Consider the following 7,304-nt stretch of genomic DNA (forward strand, 5'->3'; position numbering starts at 1 on the left):
GGATACACGTTCGCCTCACTTACTAAGTTACAAAATGACCCATGTGTTCCATATGGCCTTTGCCCCTCTGGGGATTGCATTGGAAGGAAACAGACTATTGAGCACAGGCGGTGAAGCCAAACCCTATTAAATGTGCAATAATTCAAACAAAACGTACAAAGCCAACCAGCACTTGGGTTTGGAATATTGGCTTCCAAATGTCCCCCTCCTAATGCCTAGCTAGGTACCTAATAAGGTTCAACGTTTAGATGCCTGTCTAATTCTACCCAGAGTTCTGGACTTGTACATTCCTGCCCCAAATCCCTGCTCTGAATGTCAGAGTTTTTAATTAATCTCCCCAAATGGCATTTTCTCATAATGAGCTCTCTGCACGCTGCTAGCTTCAAACAGTAGACAAAAAGCAATTCTTTTCTCTTCCTCAGTCAGATTTTTTCCTTTGTGAAACGTAGGTAAAAGTGCTTAGATACCTATCTATGCTCAAACATGGCTGGAGAAGGTCCAGAATGAGAGGTTACAGAAGTAGAAGTTGTTAGAGAGCAACTAGTTCAAATTCACTTTATACATAAGAAACTTGAGGTTCAGACAGGTTGATTAATGTCCCCAAGGTCACACAGCATATTAATAGGTAGTGCCAGGGCCAATGCCCCCACTCTCCTGGCTGGTGACCCAAAACCGCCTCTAGGTGTTTCAAGGTTGTTCCTCTCAAACTCCTCCCCACAAAGGTCTACTGACTGCTCCTTTCTTCCTTTCCCACTCTCTTCACCTCCATCTGAACCCATGCCCCCCCTTCCCTCTTTTCCCACCCACTTCTCAAATGCAACTTCCCACTCCAGCTCCTACCTCCAATCCTATCATCATTCCCACCACCATTTTTCAGGCTCATCTATCTTCTTACAAGATCAATGCATTTACAGACCAAAAGTATTTTGCACAAATGTGTTTTTTTAACCTAGCACCCATGAGTTTGGCTATAAGCCTGTCCTCACTTGACCCTGTCATTTCATTTAAAAAAAAAAAAAAGTTCAGTGGAATGAGGAAAAAATGTGATTGGAATCCATGTGCCACATCTAGATGAATTCTTTTTATTTAGGAAAAATCACTGCTAAGCTTTTTGGACGTGGAAGGTAAGTCCTGATGGTCATGAGATGCAGGGAGTCTAATAAGTAGATACAACTCTTCCACGAAAGAAATGAGTGCCACTTTGGTGGTATGAGTGAAGAGAGCAAAGAAGGCAAGGGCCAGAGTGCGGAAAATAGTGTCAACCTGGAGCCTGGTTTGGTAGAAATGGGCAGGACCTTTTTAAGAAAAAGAAAACATGATATTCAAATTTAAGTTCTGCTCTCTCATGTTACAGTCTGCTTACCTGGCAGATGCCTCTCAGTCTCCAACTGAATAAAGGCACACAGGTTTTTATATAAGGCATCTTGCAAAAAAAACATGGAGGGGTGGTCTGTGACCAGATTTAGGCTGACACTGGGGTGGGGGGAGGGGAGGAAGGCGAGACCTGAAGATACAGAACAGGGAACTAAGATTCCCTGAAGCTGGAAATTGAACCAGAGGTAATTCCTGGAAATGTAAGCCCTTAAGGGTTTGAATAAGCCTCAGAACATTAGACATTGAACTTTGCATTGGAATTACAGTGGAGATTCAAGTCAACTTTATCCAAATGTGCAAGAATGGGTCCCAACATGTGCCATGCATTGGAGATATGATGAAGAGGATCTAGTTCTTGCCCTCTAGTGTTCCTAGGAAAGTATATCAAGGCAGCTAGGTATGGAAACAACCAAGGTATGGGGACAGCTAAGTTACTGATTGAAGATAGCGCCTCCCTGATTCACTCTGGGTAGGGCACTTTGTCCCCTTCATGCAGTGAATGGGGTTGATTAACAACATGGAGCCATCTTGGTTGATCTTTGTCAAGTACTCTATCTGGAAAAGACTGGATTTTTCCTCAGCCCACCAGACTGGCTATTTGATTAGAAATAGTTGCCTCTTTGCCTGTTCAGTTTTATTCTTTACCTTAATAAATATGTTTTGAGCATCCATTTTTTGCCAAGTGTGGCACTAAATGGTAGGGTACAATGATGGACCAAAACTGAGACATGATCATGCTATTGTGGAACTCAGAGTCTGCAGGAGGAAAGAGACATCAGTCAAGGAATCAGACAAAGGGATGTAATAATGTAGCTGTGATAGGAGTGATAGGGGAGAGGTATATGGTACGGAGAGAACTTATCACCAGGCGAACTGACCTACTTAGGATGCCAGAAGAGGCTTCCCTGAGAAGCTGAGATCTGAACAATGAGTAAGAGAGTATAAGTGGCAAAGGCTAATGTGAAATCATTGCAGACTAAAGAATCAGCTTGTGCAAGAGTCCTGTGGCATTCACAAATTAAAGCAAAGCAAGTAATATAGGAGTGGGATGAGCAGGGAGGGAGCAAGTGATACAATACACAGCTGGAGTAGGTAGGCAGGAGAAGAATACAGGGCTTATATGCTCCATTAGTCTTTCCTGTAAAAACAATGGGAAGTCATCACGATGTCTCGAAGAAAATATGATCATATTTAAATGCTGAAAAAATAACTCTGGCTGTAGGGAAACATGGTACAGAGCAGTGGTTACCAGACAGATGTTTTGCAGAAACCTACAATGCTTTCAACTAAGTTGATGTCAGTAGAGATATGAAAAACTAGCTTTGACAGATATTCAGAAGGTAAATCAGTGGAGTCTGGCAACAGTTTGGATGTAGAAATAATTTGAGTTTACTAGAAACTCTAGGACGAAAACTCAAGTAATTTATTGGAATATACAGGACACATCGGTAGGGGATGGGGAAATGAGATAAGAAAAAGAAGGCAGCCACTAAAAAGTGAGGTATTAAGCCAGCTCCCATAGTGGATGACTGGAATGTAGTTCATTCTCGGAGTCAATGAAGAATCACACCTCAGAATTATCCCACCCGAGGGGTGAAGAAGCTGGACTACTGATATACCCAGTTCTTCTAGTCATTGGCTGAGGATTGATATGGGGGCCATTAATTTTCAGGCACTTCCAACCTGCCTGCTATAGATTTAGAAAAATCTTCGGGAACAGAGATGTAAGAATTGGCTATTGGAAGTGGTCTGGAGCTCATTGCATTGATGGGGACCTGGAGATAGGGTGACTATGTCTGCTAGGGAGTAAGGGCAAGGACAGTGTCAAGGACAACTCAGATTTCCAGGCTATTGAGATAGAAAACACTGGAAGGTGTTGCCCACCAGACACTGCCATGCCCTGGGAATGCCAACAAGGTAAAGTCATCACTGCCTTCGTGGACCTTACGGTCTAGCAGTACTAATTAGTTAGCAACCACTCACTAGAATTTACAGTCTAGTTAGTGAGAACACCCAAGGATGTTCTCCAGAGAGCAGGCAGACAGGCTCTGGTGCTGCCTGTCCTAATCCCAAGGGAATTACTGAACCAATAATACTGATTAAAAGTCTGGGCTGTGTGCCAGTCCCTAGATAGTCAACAGTGGACTGTTTCCATGTTAATCCTTAGGCAGAGGGAAGACCTATTCCTCAAAATTGTGGGGGGAAGTGTTCAGAACCAGGAGATATTCATGTCCTAGGGCCACTGTAACAAATTGCCCATGAACTTGCTGGCGTTCAACAACAGAAATTCATTCTCTTGCAGTCCTTGAGGCCCAAGGTGTTGACAGGGTCACATTTCCCCTGAAGACTCTAGGAAAGACACCTTCCTTGTCTCTTCCTGATTCTGGTGGCTCCTGGTGTTCCTGGGCCTGTGGCTTGTCCCTCCAACCTCTGCTTCATCTTCATGTGGCTCCTTCCCTGTGTCTCTGTGTGTGTCTCAGATCTCCCTCTCCATGCACTGATAAGGCCCACCTTTACAAAGGGCCCGTATACAAGGCCCTTTCATCCAGGATGATCTCATCTCAAGATCCTTAATCACATCTGCAAAGACCATTTTTCCAAATAAAGTCACATTCACAGGTACTATGGATTAGGACCTGGACATATCTTTTGGGGTCACTATTCAATTCACTACAGGGGGCTAAGATAGATTGGTAAATGTTTATAAGAGGTTAGGAGCTCTAGCAAAACTATTTCCAGTATATCATTTGGTTCAATATTAGGCCATTTAGATTTATAGTCAGAAAAAAAAAATGCAGGCAACTTCTCAGAATGCTTTACAGGCTCCGTGGGATATAGCAGATTTAGAAGAAAAACCCAGGCTGGTGGAAGGAGAGGAAATGAGCCCAGAGAGGAATCCATTCACAAATTAATAAAGAAACACAAGTGAATTAAGAAAGTAGAACAAAATAACCAGAAAGCTTTGGTTTCACATGAGAAAGAACTGGAAAAAAGAGGGGGGGGGGGGAAAGGGAAACAGAAATGCATTGACAACCATGATGAAGTACAGAATAAAGGCTTAACAATATAAAATGAAAAATGAGGAAAGTTATCGTCAAGGAAATATCAAACCAAGGCTATACCTATAAAATAAAAATTTATGGACTTGAATATGAACCCTTTAAAAAGGATCTTTAAATTGCTTCAGGAAATATTTCTTCTTCTTCCACTTGTATCTGGTAGACTCTGATAGGACGACCACTGCCTAGATTAAAGACACATTGCGACCAATTATTGGCTAACTAACCTTTCAACTCTGACTTTTGGGTCTCACTCATCACTATGCACATGGCCCACAGTGGTTCCTGAGCAAGTATTATGTTCTGGCTCTGTTCAAATTCTTTGGAAAATCTAATAGATGTGGCCTAATTACTTAAGTAGACCACACAAGTCAGAGATTACTAGCCACCAAATGAGATATTGCCTTTGGGTTGGCCATCGATCCCTGCTTCATTTAGTCCAGGGGAAGTCAGCCTGATCGGTCTCTTGGCATGCCCATCTGTTCCTTTCTGGGTCATAGCCGGAATAAACACAAAGATACACACATATTAAACAGATAGGCAAAGTGGTGGCATGAAGCTATGTCCACGCTGTGGTGTAGCATGGGTGAATGAATGGCGGGCACACAGGAACGGACACTTAAAATCTGAGTGCTGTTCGACAATGGGAAGGTGCAGGGAGGGGCAGAGTGGTGATGGGAAGGCAGTCAAGAATTCTGAGTGCAGGATACACACAGACGCCATGAGCAGCCCAAGTACACCCCGTCGAAGACAGCTGGACTGAGTGATGATCACTCCAGTGATTGTATTGAAACCTTGTGCTATTCTCAGATGAGAAACCAACTGGAAACAAGAATAAGACTTCAGTTCTGTTAAATCATCTTGTCCGAGGGGTGAAGGAAGGTTTCCCCATCTCGGTTCTTAGACTGGAAAGCGAGCAGCACAGAGTTGTTAAATTAGCAAGTATGCTAGCACTTGCATTTATTAATTGGTCAGTTCCATTTTAATTAAAATCATCCTAGCTAATTAGTCATTTCACCGTGTGCAGTGTCAGCTGTGTAAGCTGGAGGACATGATGAAGGCAAAAACAAACACTGCTCTCCCTCCAATTTATTAAGTTTGTATTGTATTTCCCTCCCATGCAGGGAATCAAGGGAAACATAACTTAACCTTCTCTTCTTGCCTCTGTCCTTAGGAAGCAAGCCTCGCCTTGGAGTCAGTGGGTAATAGTAAAGACTATAGGCTCCAAAAAATTCATACATGTGGGTTGGGATATTGGCTCTTCCATTTACGAACCTTGTGACCAGGGGCAAATATTTAACTTCTCTGGTCCTCAATTTTTCTCTCTAAAAATGGGAATAAGAATAATGCTCACCACAGATATCTGGTGTCAGGGTTAAAGGTGTCATCAAAGTAAAGGGCCAGGTATAGCACAGGTGCTTAACCAGTGTTAGTCCCTCTCATCACCACCACCATGCCGTTCACTTGGGTAGCATCTCCTGATCCAGCAGGGCTCAGCCCTGCCACCACCTCTTCTGAGATGGTCCCCTGAGTCCCACAGGAGGTGTCCCTCCTCTCTGTGTCTCCATGTTTATTCCTATCCCAAAACTGTATTTGACTCTCCAGTCTACATGTGTGGCATACACCTCATTGGTGAGCAATCGTGGTTATTTTAAAAGATTCAAATAAACACAGTATTTTTCTAGGATATGGTGTATCTTCAAATGGCTACCAAGTTAGTAGGACATAAACACTTATTAAATTATGTTGGATGTAACAATATAACAAACCAAATTAGTCAGGGTTTCTTTTGGCCTACATGCACTTGGAAAAAATTACCGAGATGTCAAGGATGCTCACTGTGAACCGAGAAAGTTCGGGAACCTCTGGCATAAGGAAATGATGATGTGCCAAGCCAGAGAAATGACAGTACTTGAGATTATTGTTAAACTGTAACCTGGTAGTTATAATAATGCCATAATTACTAGCTGGCCAGTAACGGGCCAGTTTTACTTCCCAGGCATTGCTCTGAGCACTTAGTTGAGCTTTCAGTAAAGGCGTCACATGTATTCACTCCTTTAATCCCTTCAAAAGGCCTAAAACAAAATGTTTCTTTCTCCCACTTACGGAAGAGGAAACTGAGGCCTGTAGAGAATGAGTCACTTGCTAATGGGTCACCGAACGGGCCGATGCCGGAGCTGGGATTCAGATGTGGGCACCCTGACTCTCGTACTCACAGCTCTCAACCACCTGCTTACCGAGGCTGCAGGGAAGCAAAGAAGGAGACCCAGCAGAGCTGTCTGGATGGCACAATCTACAGAATTTAGGGACTGGAGACAGTAAATGTTTTGGAATGTTCGCCTAGCCCGCTTTCTTCAGAAATGCTCCTCCCCACACCCTGATGACTCTCAGGACTCAGAGTTGGGGGCGTTTGTGGTCCCAACCCCCACCCTTGACCATGTCCACAAGTTATAGGAAACCTGCCCGGTGACCCAAGCTAGGCTAAATGAAGCTTCCTCCGGGGACCAGGAGACTGACACACTGAGCTGCAGGCCTGTATCAGTCAACCCAGATGATGGTTCTTGCCCCAGTAATGGCAGGACGCAAAAGGGAAGGTTTACAACTTCTTTGCTTTTGAGGTAACTAGCTGGGGCGCTCCTTCCCCACTGCTATGCTTCTTGAAGCTGATTTGTTCAGTGGTTTTGCAGATTCCCTGAGATCTCTGCCCTGCCAGTAACCTTTCATTTGAGCCAGATTTGCTAGATTTCTGTTCTTTTTAACCAAAGGATGTTTAACTAGAACCCTGAACATAGATGTCCTAAAATACAGGAAATACACTGAAAAAGAAAAAAAAAGGGGGGGGGGCAAGGGGAGGCAATACCTCCATTGCTA

Source organism: Lutra lutra, chromosome 17, assembly GCF_902655055.1.
Source record: "Lutra lutra chromosome 17, mLutLut1.2, whole genome shotgun sequence".
Classification (NCBI taxonomy): Eukaryota; Metazoa; Chordata; class Mammalia; order Carnivora; family Mustelidae; genus Lutra; species Lutra lutra.